Here is a 26,658-nt window from a genome sequence, read left to right on the forward strand (position 1 = left end):
TCAAAAATAACTACTGACTGAATTTTGTTTTTGTTGAAAAATGTATGACAGTGCCTGTTATGTGCAGAGTATAATAATACATTTCTCTAGCATGACATGAAAACACATTCACATCAGGTCAAAGTGCAACTTCGGGTCTACTGCGGGTCACCTGGAGAGACGTTTTGGCGGCACGAGCAAAGCGCCGTCCCAGAGAAGACTATAGCCTACTTTTTTTTTTGCTTTACCGAAAGTGCCAAAACAAACTAAATAAAAACCGAGCAGGAGGACGCTCGGAGAAGTTGCTGTAAGAGTGTTTCTGCTAACGTTACACCTGCGTCTTCACCTCCAGACACACATGGAGTTTCTTCATGTCTGTCAGGATGTTATGGACAAGTTGGACATGGAGCCTTCAACTCAGATCTTTGTGAAGCACACAGCGGGATGCAAGACCACTTTAGGCATCTTCACTGCAATAAAGGTAAGTTATTCCAGAATTTTGATATTTTTTGCTAGGCTTTATCGTAGTTATTAAGCCTACTTTGGGTTATTTTGATGGTTGCATAGGCCTACTGTTTATTCCGAACATTTAACATAAGGCAAAAGTGAACAAAAAAAACAGCAACAGACAGAACATAAATAATAATTACAAACAGTGGAAAGTATAATTCAGAAGAAAGAAAAAAATGGACACTTTAATTGTTGGTCGTAGCCAAACGTAACATCCTTAGAATATCCATAAAAAGTAGTGAATGGACCCTGCTGTAACAGTTATTTCAGTCATAAAGACAGCACATGTTTTAAGTATTAGAACAAAAAAAGAACTGGACTGATCAGAGGCCTAAAAACTGCCTGATCTCATTTGACAGACGTAGCCTATTGTCTGTGTCATATTATAGGCTGCATATTCCCCAGCTGTTGTCTTTTTTTGCTGTTTGTTTCTACCAGCCCATCAGATGGCAATGTGGAGCTAGATTTCCTGCTCTGCTCTGTCATAAATCATATTGCCCAAGATCACATGCAAGTACCAACCTGTGCTTTCAATTTCAAACTTGGTTTGATTGTGACATCAAAGCGCCATAACAGTTGGAAGAAAAAATAAAGGTGTCGGCTTATTCAGTGTGAGGCCAATGCAGAATGCAGAATCAGCAGTTGCAGTCTGCTATAGTCAGTAGTTATATTATGACAACTTAAATCATTTCAACACAATGGATAGGAGATGGAACACAACACACCTTGTGAGGTGTGTAAGCATTGTAAGCATTACGCTGGGTTTATTGTCAGTAAGGACAGAGTGGATTGGCCTATTTGCTCAGCCCACATTCACCTGTTTTTTTTTTGTTTTTTTTTTCAAATTTTATGACTTTTAATGTTAGAGCTCATTAGCGTTACCTGGAAGCAGGAGTGCCGGGCAGGAGAAGCCTAAAAAAGGGGTGTTTTACCTGAAGCTGCTCCATTCTCTCTGATTGTACTGGAAAAGACAGGAATAAGATCATAAAAGGTAAGTACACAAGATGTTTATATTCATACTTAAATGTCTGTGTGTGTGAGGAGAAGATCTGTTTGTGTGTGAACGTTTGCAGAAGTGACGGCTTCTCTGCCACAAGTCTGCTAGTGAAGAAGAAATCCTTTGGTCTTTTTTTGTTTCTGTCGAGTAAACACTACACTTGGAAGTTTTCTTTTCTTGGAATACAACCTATGTGTCAGGCATTGTTATAGGATTTGTGACTTGTATGAATCCAAGGAATTGGCAAAAATGAATGACTGGAAGTAGGATCATTTCATACAAATGAGCTAATTAGGTTACATTTTCATACATTAACTTTCAACTGTTGACCACTAAACCTCCTGTGAGGAAATTCCAGTTTCTGTATATTTCGACTACCACTGAACAAAGCAGTACATCGAACCTCTTCCTCTGTTGATCTTATCCTTGAAAAAAACCTGTATGTAAAAAAAATCTCATCCTGCTTCTTGAAACATTTAAATGCATCACTCATTGAGAATCATTGCTGTGGAAAAAGTAAAAGAGGCTGTTTGGGCAGCATGCTGGTAATCGCTCTGTAGCTGTTTTCACATACACTCTCCTGAATATATCTAGATAATTTCAGGAGTAATGCTCTGGATATTTTCCTGATTATTCCTATAATAATAATAATTTATACTTAATTGAGAAATTGGGAAATTTGTTTTTTACACTCTGTCTAGTGAACATGCTACACAAACATGCACAAACAGGACTATATGGACATGCACTAATGGAGAGGTCTCAGAGTGAGGGCGCTGCCCACAGCGGGCGCTCCTGGCCTGGTGGGGGGGTTGGGTGCCTTGCTCAAGGGCACCTCAGCAGTGCTCAGGAAGTGGACTGGCACCTCTCCAGCTACCAGGCAAATTTCCGGACTTAGTCCTTGAGCCGGCGACCCTCCGATTCCCAACCCAAATCCCTACAGTCTGAGCTGCTGCCGCCCCCAAAAGAAAATCTCTGTTCCCATACCGGGAGTTGAACCCGGGCCACCTGGGTGAAAACCAGGAATCCTAACCGCTAGACCATATGGGAATGCTCCTCACAGAAGGAGACCGTTTCTGTCAGATGGGGGGGAGTTGTATATGATTGATATCAGACAGATTCACGTCTGTTTGTTGGACAAGATGCTGGATTTAGAGGGACGTTAGCTAAGATAAGCACAAAGACTGGAAACAGAGGGAGTCATGTCACCTACCAGTACCCCTGACTATCAGTAGTAAGCACCTTATATCTCTCTCTATATTTTTTTTTAATGAAAATAAAATCAACAATGTTTCAGGGATGAATAATAGTTTTATGTTATTATGTATGGGATCAATACCTTTCTGGAGTCTTCAAAGGGTAAAGTATGTTTATTCACATCTCTGCCTCTGCAGCACTGTGATAGGTGTGACTCTGTTGAGTTTAATGTTCTCATTCACATAAATATACATGATGTGATGTATAGTTTGACTTACAGTGTTCATATGTATATGTTTTATACAACGTTTATTTTGTATGCACTTGAAGAACAGTGTACATGTTGAGATCTTATTTTGTTATTCATGACGTGACTTCCTGTTGTGATGCGTTATGTTTTGCGACCTATTTTACGTCGAGATGAAAGAGCGGGAGATTGGTTGTTGTGTTCCATGGCTGCTGATGAAATGCTATTCCAGTTAGCTGTGAGGAAGGAATGAATAAAAAGGTGACGTGATAACACTAAAGTGTGATTCTTGGTAACATGGCTGACGAAGCAGCCTACCCACCAGTTGAAGCAGTCAACCCAACAGACTCATTTTGTTAGCATCCTAAACCAGCTACATACTATATAGCACAAACATTAACTTTGACTCAAGGATGAACTGAATTTTATGGCGAAAGGTTCAAGGCCACTGTGATCTGTTAAAGACTTTGTTTGATTCAAACCCTGATTTAAACACAATTGCACACAAATGATTTATAAAAGGATAAAATTAGCCAAGTGATGAATCTTTTTAAACACAAGGTGAAAAATGACTGACTTCAAAATGTCCAGGATAAACTCTATTCTGGTTATCATTCTCATCCCATTCTTATGAACACAACGTATCATTTATCAGTTATACAAGGGACACAAATGACCACTCTGATGCCTGATGGGGATTTTTATATATCTTGATTATTTTTATCTCGTTATAAACCATCTGAGGAAAGTATCCGTGATAGAGTAGAGGAAAGTGTCTCTCTGTCTGTCTGTCTGTCACTTGCTCTCGCTCTGCTTCTTGTATCTCTGTGGAGGTTTACATCTGCAAGTCAAAAATCTCTATTTCAACATTGACCAGGGTCGGCCTAACTGTCAAACCCCCCTTTCTCTTTCCCTTCTTAAAATTGAGCAGGCAGAAATGACAGAAGAATTTATCTGTTTCATCTAACCCTTGGCAAGACAGAATATGTGTTTCCAAGAATCTTTTATTGTAGGTCATTAAGCTTTGAAACATTGATAAATGTTTTGGGGTTTGGTTACTTTTTCTATCCCACAGTGTTTTGCTTATACCACAGAAATAGTACACTATAAAAATCTTTTTACATTTTGTCTCAGAGATGTAAACCATACTATGTAGATTATGCACTCCTTATCAGCACGCGTCTCCATAACTCTGCCTTGAGTTCTGCTCCAGATTTCTGCCTCCAACTCCGGATTTCTCTCTTGTCACTCTGGAATTTTATCTGAGGAAAAGCTCGGTGGTCGTGGAGGTGAATTCTGCCAACAGTAACATTTCAGTTCTTCCTCGGCCCCTGATCAAAGTCTTCTGTAACCTTCATATCTCCAGTGTCATCTGAGAAGGCTCTTTTGCTGAATATTTTACATTCTGCATTTGGAGGGCCACATATAACTGTGTATATGCAGTAGTCACCTAGACTGCAACTAGGAAATAAGATCCACATTTCCCTTATGTTGTCAAACTAGAGAAAGCGGGGTTTTCACATGGGCGTAAGAAGCTTGCTGCTTTGTTCTGGCATACTTCTGTTAAATGTGGTCTTTAGCGATACTCATTCAAGTGCTTAGTTTCTATATGACTGACTTTGTATCTGTGTGTATGTTTCGTCTGTTGGCAAATAATGGAAAAAGGCTTGAATGCTGCTGTGTGTTTGAATGCATTAACAACAGAGGAAAGAACCCACAGCTATGACCTTAAAAGCACTTGTTTAGATAGGTGCTATATAAATAAAAAAGTGATTATTAATAAAGAGAACCTGAGACAAACAGGACAGGAGTGGAAAGAGGCAGTATGATGTAAGGGAAACTGTTGAATCCTGACACTCAAACAAACTGTTACAGTTTTAGGTTTTAAATGTGAGCCTTCTCATTAATCTGCAAAAAAAACTGGTCTGATATCCTTTAGAGGATGTTCTTACATGGTGATTAAATAGTTGTAAATATCAAAGTGTTTAATATATTGCCTTTTAAATGGGATCCTTTCAGGGTGAAGGGACACTGAGATGGACTGACAGATAGATACCTGATTGTAACTTGATACTAAGCCTAAAAACAATGCCTTAGATATTTTTTGTGTCAATTCTATCAGTTATACATTTGACAATTGGCCAACACAATAGTGCCTTAAAAGTCAATATCAAAATCCGCTCATGATCATAACACATGTTTCCACTGGATGAAGATAGTTTGAAATGTGAAACAAGGTCAAGTCTGTTCCAAGAGTAATTATTATTAAACATAGCAGAGCCTCGCAACTGTTAGCTATGACGGTTGGAGCATCAGTACTGAACAAATTATAACAAATATGCACTGTAAAACATTACCAAACACCAGTTTGTCTCCACAAACTGTCAAAAGCTGGAAAACTTCCCAGAAGTGCATCTGAGCCTCTGATGACTCCTAGAATTATCCAGCTCATGTACAAGGCTCAAATCTAAAAGTTAACATAGCATGCAGTGATTGTTATGATGCCTGTTTTAAAATGTATTCTATTTTTTTTTTTTTACCAGTTTTTATTTGTATTAATGCTAGCGGCACGTGTCTGGATATCTGTGGATCATCACTTTTGACCCAGACTTAAGTATCTATTGAATGGGTTATCTTCAAATTTTCTCATTTAATGATTTTGCCTCGAGCACAAAGTAAAAGCTTTTACTTTCTGAATTATCTCTGTTTAAAAGATTGGCACAAAATTTATGTAGGCAAAAGACATTTTTGGTCTCCAGAAGAGGCTGTCGTATGGTCAACCCCAGAGTCTTCCTCCAGAACCACCATTAGATATCTGCATATATTTGATTTTTGGTGTTAGCAGCATACTGGTTTCTTTTGTAGTCCTAGCGCTAGGAACCATTCATGTTTGAGCTTTGTCTGTATGCAGGAAAACATAGACATCTGACAACAGTTTAGCTTTCTTTCTCTATTAACAACTGTCTCTTTGTAGATGATGAGTGCTTGAAAAATTAGGTATATTCTCAAATATTGTTTATTCTTTAACACTAATCAAGATGCCTGTTAGCTACATGAAGTATGAAGTCATGTGTGTTGTGTAGAATCACTACAAAGAGACAATTAACTCATTTAAAAATATATCATGAGCCAGGACTTGGGCAAAGTCTATCTGAAAGATGCAAAAGAAGCATTATGACACATTTCTGTTTAACTACTACAAACAGGTCTGGAAAAACCAAACTATTTCCTAACTAAAAACAATTAAAATATCAATGAAATGATCTTAATGCATTCAATGAATTTTAGGTTGGTGTTGGTCCAGGTCTGGCAAGATGGTAATCACTAGCAATAGAATAAAAATATCAATGTAACAGAGACTAATGTTTTTGGAAGGCACCGATGAAAGAGAAATTATTGATGTTGTTAATGGATTAAAGAGTAAAAACTCAACAGACTGCAGAAATATTGACATGTCATTGTTGAAAAATATGATTGGCTGTGTGGTGAAACCTTTTACATATATTTGCAATCAATCCCTGAAAACTTGCATCTTCACAAATCAAATAAAAAGTCGCTAAGGTTTTTCCAGTATATAAAGCAGAAGATAAACACATTTTCTCCAACTACTGGCAGGTCTCTTTACTGTTATAATTCTCTAAAATACTGGAAAAATATACTACTTAAGAAAATATTATTTCTTATAAAGCACAACTGTATGTCCAATATTATGGATTTAGAAATAACGAGACCACTTCAATTGCACTCGAATAACTTGTAGAAGAGACAGCTATAGCTGTTTAAATTCCCTGGATCTACAAAAAGCTTTTGACACAGTTGACTGTGACTTATTAAAAATACATCTACAGATATATGGAATAAGAGGAGTAACAATCACTTGGCTCATCAGTTACTTACAAAAAAAATATTAATATGTTCAGGTCAATCAGGGATAAATTCAGAACTGATGAAGGTAAAGTGTGGAGTTCCCCAAGGTTCAATGTTGGGGCCATTATTCTTTATTCTTATCATTAAAAATGTATGTGTACTCTATTGACAATTTTATTTGCAAAGGACACATATGTACTTTGATGTGGAGACAGCATGAAAATTCTTTTGGATACAGTTAGAAAGACATTAAAGAAACCGAAGAGTTGGTTTATTAAAAATAAATAACATTGAACCTAAGTAAAACTACTTTTAGAAACTGGTCGACTTCATAACTATTTTATCAATCGTCAGGTACCAAACAGTATCCAAAGGTTTTTTCAGCAGAGAACACAATCTCAGAGGAGGTTGTATGTTAAAAAAGGACTAAGGACCAACAATGTGAAACACTGTATCACAACAAAGAGTTAATTTATGGAACAGCTGTGAAGAAATTGACATATGGTCTCCAATATTAGCCTGAAACAATACAGCCCTACTGCATTGGGCTATATTTTGCGGCTTTGTGTTTTTAACTTAAACCTCATGGGGGCTCTGCAGCGGTCAGAATTTGACGCTGTTTCATTAACGCAGAACGTATAGATGATTGGATATAATTTGAGTATTGAGCTTGCTCACTGAATAATTACATGAGAAGTAGCAGCAATTGCACAAAATATGTAATAACAGTCTTCTTCTCTGATTAGACCCCTGCAGAAGTTCATTACAGACAACCCAACCCCCCCCCCCTTTTCCTTATTTATATCTCCCTACATCTCATCATAGGATGCGCCCCCCTCGTCCTGATAAGCAGCATAACTGGGAGGAGCTCTCCTCTCGTGGGGCTCCTCCTTCCAGTCCCTTCGTTTTCTCCCACTTGCCCCCTCACACACACACTCACTCGTCTCCACCTCCCCTACTCTGACTTGGAGCCAGAGAGGGAGAAGATGAAGAAAAAGGAGTAAAAGAGAAGAGGGCGCGCGGGGGATCTTGTTTTTTTTTTTTCTTACAAGCGGAAAAGGCGTCACACCGGGTGCAGCGCGGAGGACGGAAACGAGGGAGACGCATCAGAGAGAGAGAGAAAGAGAGGTATAGAAGAGACTGAGAAAGGAAGGAGGGAGGGAGGAGGCGACAGCGGCTCGTAAACACGACAGAAAACGGCGAATAGGACGACAGACAGCGGCGATCGACCCCCCCCGTGTCATTCCTCATCTCTTCATCTCCATCCTTTTCTGCGCCGTTCAGCTCATCATTTTTGCGCAACTCGGCCGCTCGCTGTTTTCTATTTTCACTCTTTTACACCTTTTACTCGGTAGAATTTCACACAAGAGGCTACACATCAGATGCAAGAGAGGAGGCTGTGCCATCACTTCCACGGACAGGATCCACTCTTAAGTCCTTCTCGGGACGATCATCGGCGAAACCGATCCGGTGCATAAACGGAGTAGTCGGGGGTAAACCCAGCCGGATGACTGAAGTCTAACCTGGGAAAAAAGAGAGAGACCCCGGCCCCCTGGTTATCACCGAGACTCCAGCATCACCAATGCGATGGTTTAGCGGCTCCTGCAGCAAAACTGCCAGAGCAGAATCGGATCAGCAGGGCTCTCATCCACCATGAACCTCTGAAAGACATCCGACACGGGCACAGATGGGTAAGACGAGACGCTCTCCCTTTTCGCTTATTTATTTATATTTTATTCCGGGATATGAAAGCTGGCCATGATGGGAGGTGGTGGAGGGGAGCAGGGAGGCTTGTGACGTGAAGACCCCTACACGTACAGTATAAGGCTGTAACGTAGAGGAGGGGGGTGTATTTCTGCGGCTGATGAAGTTGTTTCTCACAAAATTAGCACGTAGATGGGTGGAAATGGACAGATGCCATTATTGATGGACAGTGTGTTGACGGACTATGCTATAGGCTTTGCTTCCCCAGGGGATTCTTTTCTATGATGTTATGAAGGTCCTGGATATTTGACATGCAGTTTCATAAACAGCAATAAGGACCATGCATGCATGAAACACGAAATGTGCAGATTGGACAAACTCCCAGGGGCCTTAGGAGTCATGGAGCAAAATGTTGATGAAAGAGACTAGAAACAATCTTTAAAAAAGGCCTGAATACATGAAGACATACAAAAATTCTGAAATCACCACAAAGAAATAATGACTAAAGATGGCCAAAACTATCACGAAGGGAGCAAAATGACTGTTATCGCACAGCAACCAATAGAAACCAAAGCCCTGTCAAAGACATGCAAAAAGATGTCCACGGATGAATGAACAAACATCCTCACAAAGAGAGTGAAATAAACACTAAGAGTGTGAAATGGTCCCAAGAGACACTAATGACTCATATCAGTTTCACAAAACTTTCAGTGCAGGTGTCATGTTGTCAGTAGCATAACACACACACACACACACACACACACACACACACACACACACACACACACACACACACACACACACACGCGTATCTACTATATATACGTATATATTAGGGATGGGTACGAGTACTCACCGTTGACCCCGTTATTCGAGTAACATTTCGTTACTCGCGCACCTGTGGAAGTGCTGCTTTTGGCTACAAAACTTGAACTCAATCAGCGTTACATGTGTGACCCAGCTTTTTGTTTTCGCCTAACTGAATATACTAGGTGGGAAATAATTAATGGGATACAAACGTATGACTTCTCCGGCCAGGGCTTCAGCTTTAGTACACACCCAGCCAGATTTCAGCAAAAATAACTGTTTTACGGCAGCACAACAAATACAAAACCGTCTGCTACACCTGCGACATGTCAGTCAAGAAAAGTGATGTCTGGAAGTACTTAAACAAAAACAATGAAGTTAATGTGCAGTGCAAGATATGTGGCGTTAAACTTGCATACCATAGAAATACTAGTTCGATGCTTAACCACATGCGCTTACCGCACAAGGAGAAAACAGCGGAGACAGAAAACAGGCAGTCTCGCATCACGTCATTTGCTAGCCCTGTTAGCACACGTCATTGTGACGAAACCAGAGCGGAGAAGATTAGCCTGCTAATAACCAAAATGGTAATTGAAATCGCTTTCTGTTGTATATTTATGTTTAAATATTGGATGTTTATGTCATTTTACAGGCATAAAAAAAAAAATAATAATCTGCGGGTACTCGAGTACTCATTCATTTGGTCATTCGAGTAATCAAGTACAGGGATTACTGTAAATTCCCATCCCTAGTATATATACACACAAATAGAAGAGGACTGCTATTACGCCAACTTAATAGCAGTTCTGAGTGGCTCAACGGATTGATGTTCCATGTGACACTTCCAGCATTAAAGTCTGATTTCGATTTTGCCAATCTTTGAATCAATCCAGGTGAGGTACATAAACTGTCCTTAGTTGAAGACATGTTTTACAGGCTACTTTTTTCATTCTCACAGTGTTGCACATCACCCTATCCCCCCTCCCCAAACACCTGAACTGATGGGACCATTAAGCGTTGTCAGTGTTACATCTTATGGTCCAGAGGAAACTCCTGCTACACGTCACCTCAGCACGTCTGAATCACCCTGCCCCGGGCACTTGTTCTTACGTATTCAGTGACAGCAAGCCTCACTGACAAGAAACATTTTCATCTCCTATCTACTCCAACCAAAAAATAACCCACCACAGAACACTGAATCCATTTCTAATTTCCCACGAGAACCAGCCCAGGCTCCCTGGTTGCTGCTCAGGGGTCAGATATTGATCAGGTGTCCCAAATGGGTTTGAGTTTATGAGGGATTGAGTAATCTGATCCCTGATGGGCAGTAAGGGGCTAATTTAGCATGAACAAATGAGGGGTTTGTGATCACCTGGATGTTATAGAGAAGCAGAAGACATTTTTTATAGTCTATGTGGTAAAACCATGTACATAAGCAAGCTGTCACAATACATTTTAAAACTTTGATACAATACTAATAAAAATCTAACATTTTGATTTTGAATACAAAGCAGCTAATATTGAGTAAATTGTGCAATTCAGACAGTGCTCTCTCTCTCTCTCTCGCTTCTGTTTTCAATGTTGATAGATATGAGTTCTTAAGAGGCCATGTTGACTTAGAGTTTTGATTTTCTATACAGACATGTGTGTAATTTTCTAACAGATATATGGACCAAATGAACACAGATTACAGACAGAAGGCTCTGTTTAAGTTAGTTAAATGAACGTAGAGCATAAACATATAGAGTAAAATCAAGGATAGAGCAGTGTATGATAAGTGTATGGCTACCCCCGATTGACAAGTAAGTACTACAGCAGCCTGCCAACAAGGATATGTAACGCAGTCATTTCCAGTTGAAAAAAAAAAATTCTCAATTCACGTTGTCAAATAGGGGGCCTACAAACAAATTAATGACATCACGGTAGTTACATCCATTTCTATTATACAGTCTATGAGAAAAATGAAACAAAGACATCTTTGTAGATGTAGAGAGCAAAAAATATGACTATCTCCCTTCACATTTTGCACTTTAGCGAGGCAATTAATCAGCAATAGCTCTATTTCAGTAAGTGGTATAATAGTACCAGGCTGTTTCTGTACCTGGCAGCTCCCAGGTGTGAATGTGTGAAACAGGGCAGCACTGATGACGATGTGTGTGATCCCTCATGAATTTCAGTTTTAAAGATGCATGTTGGTTAGAGGTATTTATTTGAGAATGTTAAGGTTTGCTCCATGGAATATCAGATCCGATCTGGATGTAGTTGTTTGATGAAATGGCGTCGAGATTTTTCTTTGGCATGTTTGGACAGCCTAGTGGTCCTGCATGTGAACCTGCCAGACATGTAAAGGAGAGCAGAGAAGGAAAGAATTTGACACGATAAGCAGGAAGTATACTTCAGGCATGTTTTGAAGCTAAATAAGCAGAGGCTATGGTCTGCAACTATCCAGAGCTGCTCCAGTTATTTCAATGTGGCTTCAAACGGTCGACGATGCCCCGACCATCATCCCAGATCCCCACGTTTCAAAACAACAACATCAACAAAGACCACATCTCATGGGGATGCTGGCCTTTTCACTTCGCAGTGATGCTAATGCTGAGAGACAGAGCAGTGTGTGTGGGTGTGTTGTGTGTGGGAGGTATGGGGGCTTCCAGAAAGAGGAAGAGAGCAAACAAATAAGAAATGTTTATCAGGCATCCAATGGGTTTTTTTGGATGCCAAAGCTGGAAACAGAACACAGTTGTCAGACCTAAATATGTAAGTAAGTGTCTTTGCACATTCTAAAGAGATCTGGGATTGAAGAAAAGAAATGTGTGGAGAATGGATTGCTGCATAAGAGTGACTGAAGAGTAAAACAATGGAGAGTAGAGAGTGAGATGGAGAAAGGAATGGAGGGATGTTTCCCTGTCCGGTGTCTGAGAGAGTGCCTTGACTCCAGACATCCACCTGAGCCCCACAACTGAAGCCCTCTCCTTTTGTCAATTTGAATTAAGAACACACCCAAATAAATTCTCCCTAACTCCCATACATACTCACATCCACTGTCCCAATTTAATTTAAATTTAAAACATATCTCTGTATATAAAGATATATAAAAAGGCTGGTTCAGTAAAAAACTAGAAAGAAATCATCAAATGAAGCTAAATGTTTTTCTCTTCATTTCAAATAAAGGAATAGTACAGTATTTTAGGTAACCTTCCTATATACTTTCCTGTCAAGAGTTTGTTTCTACTCTTGGCAGGTTAGCACACATACATATAATCAAAACTAGCCCTTGCTATGTACAAAGGTTCAGTTCTAGCACCTCTCAACTATTCAATTCTACAACATAAAGTGACCTGGATCAGGTCACTGAGCTCCTGGGCAGGCTGTAGCGATACTTGGCCCAGTCGGATGCATCGATAGCGTCCAATATGTTCTCTATTGGATTTAGGTCAGGGGAGCGAGAGGGCCCGTCAATGTCATCAATGCCTTCGTCAACCAGGAACTGCCTACACACTTCAACACCGAGAGGCTGGGCATTGTCCTGACAAACGCTTTGAGGATATGCTGTTATACCGGATATCATCCAGAATATACCTCCACAGACCATCACTGACAGACAAACATGCTGCATGATGTTACAGATGATGATGTTACTACTTGCACAAAGGACCAGATACCGGTCCTGCTGTTGGGTTTTTGCCCTTTTATAGCCCTGTTCAGCGCTCCTAGTGTTACTGGCAGTCTCCTGGTATGGAGACATGCTCTTGAGACTGTGCTTTGGAACACAGCAAACCTTCTTGCGAACGCACTGATGGATGTGCCATCCTAGAGGAGCTGGACTACCTGTGCAACCTGATTGGCTCGTAATGTTACCAGTAGTGACAAGTACACAAGTAGGTCACTGAACGAGAGAGAAATTGTCTGTGGCCACCACATGCAAAAAAACAATTTCCTGTCTTGCTTTTGCCTCTCCGTTGCACCTGTTGTCACTTTCATTGGCACCAAAACAGGTGAAATTGGTTCAGAATCACTTGTGCTCCCTAAATGGACAGATTGATATCCCAGAAGTTTAACTGACATGGTGTTGTACTGTGACAATTAAGTCGTCCTTTGATTCTTTGAGCAGTCTATTTACTGTCTGTGAACAGCAACTTCCTGGACTCCCTGCCAGTTTGATAATAGTCAGATGTAATAGTTAAATGTCATTCTTACAACTTGGTTTGTTTGTAAACTGTACTGACCAGAGAGGTATCAATGAACCCATTTAACTTTTGGCAAGAAATCCAACATCTGTACCACCTGAAATCCAAATCTATTGCTTTCTGGCAGTTAGACAGCTGACAAATAATCTGTAGACCTGCTGTAGTCTTGCTCCGTGGCAGCAGATAACAGACTTAGCTGCTGGCTCTGCTTTGCTTCTGTCAAGAAAATAAATAGAAAGTAGAAAGGCATGGTCAAAATGTCTGAAAAACTGAAGAATTCTCAAAACTTTGATCACATTTAGGTCTGGGGAAATTTTATGATGTATAGATCGCAGCCTTTGCAGATTCTCTCTGCTTTCACTTCTTCTGTCTCACCTTTTCAAGCACAGGGAGTCGATAGATATCTCATGCACCATCTCTACTAACAGAGCATAAAAAGAAAAGAAGATTCATGTTGAGTAATTTGTTGTAATATTGGATAATGTATATGTCCTCATACCTTACTGCTTGTCTCATTGACAATTTGTCAAATGCAGCTTTACATCTTTCTGTTGATTTATTAAACTTCCCCATCCATTATTATTTACTTTTGCTCTTAAAGTTGTTTCATTATGGGTGTTTCCACACGAGGGACCGGGGCCTGGATCCGAGTTAATTAGACCCCAAAGTCCCGTTCATTTGATCAGTGTGAACACAAACGTACCTTACTTGCACCATACTCGGGTACTGTGCCCGCTTGAAGAGGTGGTCTTGGGCACGATTCATGTGTACTCAAGTACGGTCTGCAGGAGATGTGAACGCATCTGTGCTCAAATTAGCAAGTGTACCGCTATACGACGTAATTATAAACGGCTTCTGTCGCTTCAGAAACCGCCGTATCACGCAGCAGGGGCCCGTTTCATCCTCTGAGCTGCACGGAAGATGCGTGTTGTCGAAAGAGGGTCTCGGAAATAACAAAAACATTCACAGTTAGCAGGATGGACTTTGCCCGAGGGTGGTTGCCATGGTTTCTTCTTTTCTTTCTGCTTTTTGGCAGATTTGCAAACCAACTACCGCCACCTGCTGTATCAGAATGTGTACATACGCAAGTGTACTTGGGTACGGAACAATGTCGCTAATGTGAACGCAGACAAGCAGGGGAGAGGGGAGTGGTGAGCAGTCGTGCTTGGGCACGGTACGAAACAAACGTGCCTCATGTGAAAATGCCCTAAGTCACCTCCTCTTTTTGCTTCCTACAACTCGAGTTGCAAGGCCACGACTAATGGCTTAGCTGGCACACAGAGGGGCTTTCACTTAGCATAACCAGAAGTCATGTGGGTACGTTGAGATCAACAACCTCTTCCTCTTCAACAGTATCCTGTTTTGAATGTTGATCTACTTAAATACAATCCCACTTTATTTTCTTGGGATATCAGATGTTTGTTATGAGTCACTTAACAGTCATAGAAACACACTGAACACAAACTAAAAAGCTTTAGTCTTTAAATTCATGTTAACCTTTAAACTTTGGTTCATGCAGTCTTAAAATCTGTATAAAGGCCCCGTTCATTTACCAAGTGTAACATATCCATGTTGTACAAAGTGAGAGTGTAAGTTTGCAGGAAATGGACACAAACCAGGCTTGTTGTTCTCAGCAGATGGATGCAGGCATCTGATATCCTGCAATGTGTGAACACCAGTGAATGACAGCATAGGGCAGAATAGACACATTTGCAAAATAGCCAAATAGTTTATTTCTGTATCAAATGAGGTAAGCCTTTGGGATTTTCTTGTTAGACAAAACTATTGGTTTGGCTACAGGTCTAATTGCATTTCTTGTGCTCCTCCAATTTTGCATTTGCAATTATCTTAATTATATTATTAGTTCTCGAAGCATTCGGCCTGGGTTTGAATCTGACTAGTTGCTCTTTTGTGCCTCTGCTTTCCTATCTCTAAATAAAGGCATTATAAGGATTTGCCTTAACTGCAAATCAAAGAAAACAGGGATGTCACGGTTCAATATTTTTAAATGTTTATACAAAATTATACTCATATTGAAGATTTTGACAACGGTACTTGCTGGTTAAATGGCTAGTGTTAGCTTAATACAGTGAGCAGTAAGAAGCTTAAACACAGACATTTAGAAAGAAGGTGATGTTCTCTTCAGCTTTGATTTCTATGTTTGGCACAAACACACTGGAACTAGCGATAATACATGGAACTGGTGTTTCTAGCAGTAAAAACATGATGGAGGTTGTATGTGAGCTCAAGTTGAATACAGTGGCCTTTCATCCAGTGGTTGTGTCACTACATACAAGCCTTAAGTAGTCCTTAAAAAACAGAGCGTTACTTGAAGGGAAGGAGAAAGAGGGTCTATCTGTACGTAACCGTGACAAGACATTGAATTCCTCAATGGAGAAATAAGAGAGAAAAGGTTGAGTGCGCCTGACTGATAGGAGAGTCTTGTTTGTCATTATAAGCTAGGGTTACTTCCTGCGCAGGGTGGTCTTTGGCTTTATCATGCTCTTTAATTCCTTTGGAAGTCGATTGGACAAAGGGAGGTTTTCAGTGCAGAGACACCAAGGAGAAAACACCCCGGTGAGCTCTGAAGTAATTAGGAGACGTTGCTCAGCGTAGGGTGAAAGGAGAGAAAAAGGAAACTGCAGCAAGTTGAGCATTGTCTGTAATTTTTTATCTTTGACCTTGATCATACAATTGAGCAAATATCTGCCTGAGTGATCACCCTTGTCTGTGTGATATCTCTATGGCTGCCCTTTTAAGTGTCAACCAAACGGGAGTCGGTGAAAAGTCTTACTTCTCTATATTATCGCTGAGTTTTCAGTCACATTAAAAAAGGCTTTGAATCTAACCAGGAGCTGTGTATCCACATGCTTTCTATGCATTTTAAATGACAGAAGTGAGCACAGAGAGTACAGATAGTCTCAGGTTCATTGATATCATTTGTGAAAAGGTGCTGTGTTTTGTCTTTGTTGTAAAGAAAGAATGTGTTCGATGATGTTTGATGTTTTACACATACTTACTATTTAGTTAGTGAGCTATTGAGCAGCTACAAGCCTGGCTAAAACTTAGCCTAAAGACACCTAGCTTCTTCAAAATGCATTCTGCAGAACAAATAAAAGACAAGGACTATGTTTCATTGAGATCAAATAAATGTGATTTGTTGCTCGACAAAGCTATTTCCACGTTTGTCGTCAGAATGGATGTTAACAGATGGCTCCTTTTATGAACGCAGTTGTAAATTATATATAAGGCCTCCTATCGTGTGCAAGTTGACTACTAAATGAATACTAGTCAACTACACATTTCTGTACAAACCTCTCAGCTCTTTTCACACACTAAAGACATTTTACATTTTAAAAATATATTCTTTAATATCTTTTTTTTTTATTACTCCAAGCTTCTTCATAGTATTAGTAATGTTGTTCACCTTAGTTCCTTTATAATACAAATTCCTTGTATTTGTGAACCTACTTGGAAAAAAATCTGCTTCTCGGAAATAGTTGGGAGCAGCCCTGGTTATCCTGATGGTGCAGACAGGGTTTCCCCGGGCTCCAGGATGTCCAAACTGGCAACATGCTAACACATCCAACAGGTTAGGCACGGCTGAGCACAGCCTGCTGGGAGAATTAAGTGTGTTCCTCCTCTGATCTGTCATCTGTAGATACACACACACACACACACACACACACACACACACACACACACACACACACACACACACACACACACACACACACACACACACACACACACACACACACACACACACACACACACACACACACACACTGAGAGGCTCCTGGCTGTGCTCTCAGTATTCCTGGAGAGAGAACTAAGACACAGACACACACCCAGCTCCCTATTTTTTGACATCTCTTTCGACACTTTCTCTTTCACCTGACCTATCAGGCTTCCAGCGGTAACATTTGCATCTTCCCTTCCTCTGTGCCCACACAAAATCAAACATCTGCATTATCATGAACCCTCTGCCCACACATGCTGCAGATCCTGTGTTGTGTTTAGCAATAGGAATGGGGGGAAGGGGGGGGGGGGATTTGCTAATGGAAGCACATTCACATGTTGGTTTTGTACTAAAAAGTATTTCCGGGATTGCTTGTTCAAAGTTCGAAAACTTCTCTCTCTCTCTCTTCGAGTGTTTGGAAGATGGAAATACAATCAACACACTAAATCTCTCTGTCAGTACTTCGGAAAGTGAAGGTGTTCTGTTAACAAATCTGTTCAATCAAACCTTGCATGTACTCTGTTCAGGGTGTTCACTCTTCAGCTTGTAGAGTATTATACATTTGGGGGTTTCATGGTTTCAGTATATGGATGTAAAGCACACCAATCTTCCTTAAATAACTGGACATTTAGATGAGTTTTCTTTCTAGTAGTTATAGTTCATATTATAAGTGTTTACTGACCTGTATGTGACCATTGTATTTAGAATGAGGATTAGTCTGCCATTTATATCTGTTGGTAGTTTTTTACTTCACTAGTAAAGACAAGATGAGTCATTGTGACAGTGTGTCTTCCACAATCTCTTTATTTCGAAACAATATTTAGAAATATCACACAGGTTGCCCAGAGACCTCATCAAACCTGATGGTCAACACAGACATGATGTACTCTGCTTAATATGTCTGTGATACACAGCAAAGCAGCAGCAGCTATTTTTGTGTAGTGAGAGATATTGGGTCTATTTTAGTCGACATAGAACTTGGTCTTAACTGCGAATGTCTGCAAATGAAATGTTTTATGAGCAAAGAGGAACATCTTTTTGATGACTTAATTTGCTGTGAAAAAATACAGTGCAAACATTGATTTGGTGTGATGTCATTTCCTAAAGTATATTTAATCTCTTCAAATCATAACAACCTAAAGGCTTTTAAAAAAATTCTTATTCTTATTAAAGTTGTTCTTCAGCTACTATGGTTTTAATTTTAGATTTTTAACAGACATTTAAACAAACAATTTGGATGGGCCTTTGGGCGATGTCTCTATTTTTACTTAATAAAAGTAAAAGCAAAAAGTAATGAACAGCATCATTTAAAAAAAAGTCTTTATGTGGCAAATTTGTGATCATTCAAGATGATTTTTAACAATATCAGAACAATGATCTCCCATAGCCAGTTTTTGAGATGTTACCGTCTTTTTTATGTTTCTGCAAGTAACTTATAAGTAAGCTATGCTACGTTACGCTACATTATGCTACGTTGCATAAAGACTGAAGCCTCAGCTTTCATGTGCTTAAAGAGAAATGCTTTTCCTGTTACAATTTGATATTTTGTAGGGACCCAAAATTACCCACACCAAGTTTTATAGCCGCCCAAGCATAGTTTCTTCATTTTTTATCGGACATAACGTCTGGTCTTCATTGCATTAGACAATTGTTTTTACCCTTTACGAAATGAATGAAACAAGGCTCGAGCTAACGTCGTGCAAATTGGTCCATTTTCTTGACAAGATCTTGACTGATTCAGGGTGAATGTTTTTAAAGGGTTGAACCCTCTCAGTACCCCCTCCACAGTCTGTCGCACTCATACACAAACAGACGGGGTCTTTGAGCTGGGTTTTTTAGGGGCGGTAGTTGTGTTGATGGAGTATGGATTTCTGTATGTGCAGGTCAAACTGAGTGAGTCTGCAGGGCTCTTTGTCGGCGTGGATGAAAAGCTCTCCACACACCGGTGCTGTCAAGCAATACCGGTGTGCTCTCTCTCTCTCTCTCTCTCTCTCTCTCTCTCTCTCCTCTCTCCTTTCTGCTCCCCTCTTCTGCTGTTGGAGGTAACTCCCCTTTTCTAAATAAGGCATTTTCTCCCTGCATGAACCCCCCCCCCCCCCCCTTACTCTCACAAACTGCTGCTGTGTTGTACTTTTGTCAGACAGCCAAGCCTAGTTTACCACCGTGCCAAAATAGAGGCTGTCTGTCCTTGAGTATCTCTCTCTCTCTCTCTCTCTCTCCCCCTTCCTCTCTATTTCCTGCTTTCTATCTCACCCTCTCTCCTGTTCCTTCATCCCCCACTTGGTCCCCCTCAGTGTCACCTTACAGTCATGTCCCCGCAGTGTGGAGACCTCAGGAGACCCACCAAGCAGGGAGAGAAAAATGGATCTGAACTGTGCTCGACCCAGCAAGTGTGTTTATCCAGCTACAGTGCCGGGTCATACCACTGCAGCACTGTTTATGGGGGGCGTGTCAGGTGCTAGTTAGAAATAAAGCAGAAGTCATACCTGGGTCAGAGATGAATATGCAGATATTTCTTTGTGTGGTTAAGCCCTGTGGAGGACCATATGGCTTGTGTTTGTGTGAAGACGGGCAAAAGGTTCAATAAAAGGAGATGGTTTTTGCTGATAGCAAAAGCCTTGCTTTATGAGGGAACTTATTGCATGGTTCATTTGAAAGAATCTAGGTTTCTTGGCCAGTATATCACATGCTGGAAAACTAACTGTTTCAATTGACTCATTTTACCATCAACACTTAGTCGTGTAGTTTTGCACATTTGTGGACCAGTTTATAAAGTGTTTTGACAGGGTTTCAGCATTACATATCATGTCATAGTGTAGATTGCAAACTATAAAGATATGAAGGCTTAAAAATGGGTTCTCTTTGGACCCCTATTGGACTTAAGGTTTGCATGTATTGTTTGTATGGAAAGGCCCATTTTACTGGCGGCAGTAATGTTTAACCAATGACAGGTTTCTTAATCATTTACAAAGATGGTTAATTTCAAAACATCAAAGAATGGCTTCATTGTTAACAGTCATTTTCAAGCAGGAAGTCTAATATTTGCAGGTTTCAACCTCTTGAACATAAGGATGTTCTTCTTTCCTTGTCATTTCTGATAAAGAGTTTTGGGTATTTGAACTGCCACTTGTACGATAGAGGCCATTTAAAGATGGTCAATTTGGAATGGGGGAAATTGCGATGGTAATCTTTATACAGTAAGACTACATTATTAGTTGTCAAAAGTATATTTAGATCATAAAAACAGCTTTGGCTGCAGCCCCATAGCCAACATAAATAAAGTAGCAGTGTTACAGAGGTCAGCGTGACTTTGCAGAAGTTACTAACCACAGTGAACATTTTCTGTGTTGCATAAAAAAAAAAAAAAAACACTCCGCTTGTGACACCCTTGATTTTTATAGCCCCTTGCAAGCCTGCAGCATATCCTTAAATGACTCTGAAAAATCTGCCTGAAAATAGCCAGCCATGCTTGCACCATTTTCCATGTGCAGAAAACTGAAGACACACTGTTTTTAAATTGTCAAACTTAACTGTGTGTGAGGAAAACATTGCTTTTTCTACAAAGCATATGGCATCAGGGCTGGACAGAGGGAAATGTTTCTGAGGGAGTATCTTGTCATTTTTTGTAGCATATAGTCTTTTATAACATGCACTTATGAAGGTGCTTAAGAAATAAGAGACCGTAGAGGAAAGAGAGGAGGAATCTGGAGTGATCAATGGAGGCTAAGGTGAAAGCTACAGACTGCAGACAGAAGGAGAAGAAGCGGAAGATGGGGGTGTGATTATGAGTCACTAAATGACAACTAAAGACGCTTGTACATTCGACATGTTTCCCAAGAATGACCGATTCAGTCCACGTGTTACTTTTTGTTTTTCATTTTTCAAATTAAACCTTGGTCACCAGAACTGTTGCTGGAAATGTGTGGGAGGTGAGACACATATAGAGGCAGGAGAGGAGTAATGGAGGAGGAGAGACAAGTGTTTGTGTTTGGATGGATGGAGAGAACAAGAGCAAGAGAGGAAGAGGAAAGACATTTTCATCAGGATTATCCTGCAGCAGAGAATCTCATCTGGGAAAGTGGCCCAGTGCTTACCGAACACACAGATACACAAACACAAATACACACAGCCTCAGGGGGAGTGTGGGGTGCACAAACTGGAAAAGCTGTGCTTCACCTCTGTTTGCCCAGGAAAGACCCTCTTTAGGTTGCATTCTAAACCATGGAAGGCTGCTGGATCCTCATAGACTTGAGCATGTGTGTGTGTGGTCTTTCTGCCTGTTGTGTTGTTCAACACCACCACCACCACCACCAGCTATATTTGTGTATTAAATTTACTCCGCATCTCTCAGTCAAAACTCCAGGAGAAAGCCTTGATAGCTGGGGAGTGCTTTACATTTTGGGTCCTTAATTTGCATGTGGCTATTTTTTTTTCAGATGTATTTGCATGATGTCAGGGCTAATAAGGGCTAAAGGTTAACTTCTTGCAGGATCCAGCTTGAAACATTCAGTCCTTTTCAGTTTGACTTGACATTTTACATCCCGATGGATGATTGGAATTCTGCTGAAAATAATCAGCGAACTGATCCATAATGAACGTAGCATTAGCTGCAACCTTATTCATCTGAATGTAAATGGATACCTCTCTGCACCAACAGTCTACTGTCTGTCAGTGATAAATAAAGCATAAACCTTTATAAACACCTGCTACTATATTTACAACCCCTGTTTGGTTGTAACTTCATCACGCAAGCTGCTGTTAAACCATGATTATATGACCTCAGTTAATTATTTCCACAGGCAGTTCACATAGAGAGATGTGCTTCTCTACTGGAAGCTGAGTCCAAATGATTTTAAAACACAGCCTATGATAATACAGAAAACACACAAACATACAAAGTTCATTTGAAACCGATTCAGTCAGAATATATATATGTATATATTTTTCTTTTTTTAAAGATTAATTTTTGGGGCTTTTTGTGCCTTTAATGGAGCGACAGGACAGTGGATACAGTTGGAAATCAGGGAGAGAGAGAGTGGGGAAAGACATGCAGGAAAGGAGCCACAGGTGGGATTTGAACCTGGGCCGCCTGCTTTGAGGACCAAGGCCTCCATACATGGGGCGTGCATACTAACCACTTTTCCACCAGCGCCCCATATATGTATTTCTTTTACTTCTGTGGTGATAAAAGTGAGTCTAAAATATGTTAATTATTTACTATTTTTTTCCCCACAACAATATTTTTAGTGAATGCTACACAAGCAATAGTAAATACATGTAGTGACCAATTTGCTGACTGTCAGAGGGCAGTAAGAGTTGGAAGAACATAAGGGTCTAAAGGTAGAGTAACTGGCCTTTAGTTGGCTCGTCCTCATGTCACAACGCCTCAGTCCGTAGATGTGCAGCCTCATTTGCATATTTTAGTACTGTTGATTAAATATAAAAATGTCAGGATATTTTTGACAGGCTTGTTATGGAAGGCTGGATTGATAGTGTCTTTTTTTTAAGTTTAAGTTTTTGCTTTTATTCAGATTTTATGAGCAGACTTTAGGGCAGTTTTGCGACTGAGTGGAAGCCGGAATTTTTTTAATGTTTCCTCCTCATGGAGCCACGAAGGAGGAGGAAGGGGGGGGGGGGGGGGGGGGATGCAATGCACAGCCACAGCCTTGGCCTGGCTCATCTTATTTCTTCAGCTGTTTGCTCCAAATAAAAGGACTGACAATCTCAGTCAGCCAAAACACTCACATGTGCCCTCTTCCACCACATCCTCTTATCTCAGAATGCCACACTTTCGGTGCTGTTTGTGATTTATGAGAAGGGGATGAACAGAAATAGAAAGCTGAAATGCTCTTTCAGTCCATCAATTATGTCAAAACAGATCGTGCATGTTTGTCGTCAGCCATTAAAGATGTTTTATAAACTATGAGTCTACTTTAGGTTGATAGAAATAAGGTCGAAAATTGTCAAACAGTTCCTTTAATTTTTGCAAGTCTGGTTTTCTGGGATACCCCAGATGTGGAGCTGCTTTTTGAAATAAATAATTCAGAAGCAGTTAGAATTACTCTTGGGATTTATTTTAGTCTTTGTAAATATAGTTTGGTTTCACCCTGCTCTATAGTGCCAAGAGAAATATTTATTTGTGTTCTAGCTTTCTGGGTAAAAATGTTTACTTAAAAGGTTTGATCACCAGACAGACAGGCCCCCCTGTTGTTAGGATTCACGCTCTTTCCCACACGTTAATACTCATATTTCCATTGACCTATAGCTCAAGGATAATGATTGAATTCTTTCATTAGTGGAACTACAAGCATCCTGCACTAAAGATTAATACACATAGTAACAGCTTTGGATTTATGACAGCTGACAGAATGAGTTGTCAGGGTCAACAAAACGCTCTGCATGAGATGAGTTAGTTGACACTGGGCCAAACTAAAACATTTTGCTGTGTTTTTGTTCAGGTTGTGTTTAAGTGTCACAATCAGCTGTCTTTAATTTAAAGTGTTGTGACTGTACAGGGAGGCTGGTAGCCTTGTTAACACATTAACACGTCTGCTGTGAGGCATGCTGGGAAGTAAAAGATGGAGTGTCATCAGTAAGGATGCACAAGATGGCTTTCAAACTGGAGGGCTGATTTGGAATTTTTTTATTTTTTTACTGCAATTCTTACTGAGAGAGTGAAATTCTTACTGAGAGAGTGAAATTTTCTAACCATTTGTTCTTCATATTAAAGTAAAACATACCTGAATGGTTCAGAGTTTCATTTAGCTCCTGATCTGTAAAGATGCTGCTCCAAACCATGAATTGATTTTATGATATTTTGCTGCTTAAACAGGCTATAAAGCAAGCTCGTCAAAAGTGTTGCATTTAAGTCCCCTCCTTCCGTTTGTTTTAATCACCAGAGGCATGGATTAGATTTAGTCAAAAAGCCAGAAATGTATGAGCTGTGTGTGTTTGTGTGTGAGAGAGAGACAGAGAGAGAGAGAGAGAGAGAGAGAGAGAGAAAAAATGAATGATGCATTTTAATTAGTACTGTGATGTGGAAATATTCATCATATTACACTTTCTCATGGCATCATGTTGTTGCCAACATAGCTGCATTATTGTTTCTGTTTGCACACAGACACACACACACACACACACACACACACACACACAAACACACACACACACATATTTTGAGCAGCTGCGTTGCCTGGTGTGGTGCTTTGACACACCATTATAGGTGGAGTCCACTGTGCTGGTGATAAGATTAGAGCCACTACCTCTCATATTAAATCCACGCAGAGGATTGTTCATGACCTTTGAGCCTTGCTTTAACACACCTGCAATTTAGACAAGCAGTAACCTCCCGAGATGAAAATGTGAAGCCAGCAGCAGCAGCAGAAATAAACATGTTTACAGCCTGGTTCTATCAATAGTGCATTTCTTCAAAGGTACACACTGTATTGGGGATTCTTTCATAACTCATCTATTTTAATGATATTGAGGAATGAGTTATGCATTTGCATAATTAAGGACATGGCTGACAGGTGGACGTAATCTAGATGTATTTCAGGAGGCTTAAGACGCGGCTCAGCTCCCCTTCTTTATTTGTGTGTTGAATGATCAAAAGTTAGGTTGAGATAGCATTCCCAATATAATGCCTCTTTAGAATCTTATTTTTGGGAGACGACACTGAGAGTACATCTGTGTTTTATAGTCTAGGATCTCAGACTTATTTTTAAAAATACATTGCGTTAAAATGGAGCTGGTAACATTCTCAGCATTACCTTTAAACTTGCTTTATGCTTTACAGAAAAAAAATTTCTTTCTGTGAGATGTCACAGCCTGACCTTTGACCTGATTTTATCATACAATAAAAAAAATAACTTGATTTATGTAGCGCCTTAAAGTGACAAAGTCCTTTACAATAAAAACAAAAAAAAGAACCAAATAATCTAGGCCTATATGTCATAAAAAACTAATTACGTTGTATAAATCAGTAAGGTATTATAAACATACCCCATATATATCCCAAGACTTTAACAATGCTCCTGGTTCTGTTGCTGGTTAACCTATGATCAGCACTACTTAAATATCAACTTTCACCTGAGTAGTAGCATTGAACTTTTCTGTGCCATCAGCCTATCAGTAAAGACCCATATAAAGTTTACCACACCTTGCTGCCCTCCCTGCCTCACAGTCAGACACTGACCACACAGTGTTCCTTGTCAGTGTTTCGCTCCACTGCTGCTGCATTGTTGTGAAAAGGTTGTGTAAGCGGACCTCTCTCAGCGGCTCTGATACCTGTGAGACAATGAAGAGCTGAATTGTGTGACTGAGCCACGACTATTCTCTGATTGTGATGAAAGGTCGTGTGAGAGCTCAGGTTTTCGGGACTTTCTTTGTTTAAGGTCACATACGACACTATTGCGCTAGTTCACATTAAATAGCTGTGAGAGATGACTGGTAAGTAGTCTAACACTCCTTTACATACATTGTCAGTAACCTATATACTTTGATAGATCAGTTGCAACTTCAACAATGTGTAAAGATCATGTTACATTCTTCAAAAAGTTTGACGCTGCAGTTGACAACTGTATATGCTTTTTAAGTCCCTGAATGCAGAATGTGTCTTAAAGCACAAGTCATTCAACGCTTTGTTTGTGAATGTAAAATATATGTCACTGGGTCATTGTTGTGAAAGAAATCTGAGATCCTAAAGTAACAAGTAGTTCAAGGAAAGTATATAAAACATGCTAAGCACACACAGAGTTTAAAAAAGCTCTTTATGGTAATATTTTAAAGGCTTTATATGTGATTTTTTTGATCCAGCAGATGTCGCACTTGAGCACCAGTATGAAATCAAAACAACTCGCGGTGCATTGTTGTGTTAGCATGCTAATGCTAGCGATCTTTATTACGCTCGTATCTTCACACTGCATGTAAATTTACCCGAAATGACCGTGATCTAGAAATGCTTACGTGACATTCAGTTAAGCAGTGAGTACAGTATTGTATTCTTCTTTTCTCTAGTCCCTCAATTAAACAGCTTTTATACACGAGGGGATGAGCCGGCCAGCCGTCCTGGCGATGTAAACAAAGTGAAGATAGGGCTTGGAAAATTCTGAAAACATCACAGACAGTGGGACTCGGGTGTGACACCCATTGTAGACAGTCATGACTCAGATTTATTTTCAGAGGATATACTTGATTTCTATTACATTTAAGTGTGAAAAATCACATATAAAGCCTTTAAGTACCTACCACTTTATTTTACTCTTTTATTTTTACTCATTTTACTCATGTTTAAAGCAGTTTCGGACTATTTCCCTCTAATGTAATGTAGGAGGTATGATGAAGTGTCACAGAGGCTAGCAAATGATTTAGAAAGAAATACTTTAATTGATACCACAGTACAGAAAGAATGAATCCTGAGTTT

General features: G+C 40.0%; 1 protein-coding gene and 1 non-coding gene across 2 annotated transcripts in view; one reads left to right on the forward strand and one right to left on the reverse strand.

The window, feature by feature from the left end:
- The first annotated feature begins 1,079 nt into the window (after positions 1 to 1,079).
- The window catches only part of mgat3b (beta-1,4-mannosyl-glycoprotein 4-beta-N-acetylglucosaminyltransferase b), an 82,024-nt gene continuing 56,445 nt past the window's right edge, over positions 1,080 to 26,658 (forward strand). The window contains exon 1 of the mRNA XM_065955524.1: positions 1,080 to 1,480. The gene's annotated coding sequence lies outside the window, so the exon portion shown is untranslated. The remainder of the gene's footprint in view (positions 1,481 to 26,658) is intronic.
- On the reverse strand, positions 2,465 to 2,536 carry trnae-uuc (transfer RNA glutamic acid (anticodon UUC)). Its single transcript has one exon. It is a non-coding gene; the product is annotated as a tRNA-Glu (tRNA).

The sequence above is a fragment of the Labrus bergylta genome, chromosome 1, assembly GCF_963930695.1.
Source record: "Labrus bergylta chromosome 1, fLabBer1.1, whole genome shotgun sequence".
NCBI classification, from domain to species: Eukaryota; Metazoa; Chordata; class Actinopteri; order Labriformes; family Labridae; genus Labrus; species Labrus bergylta.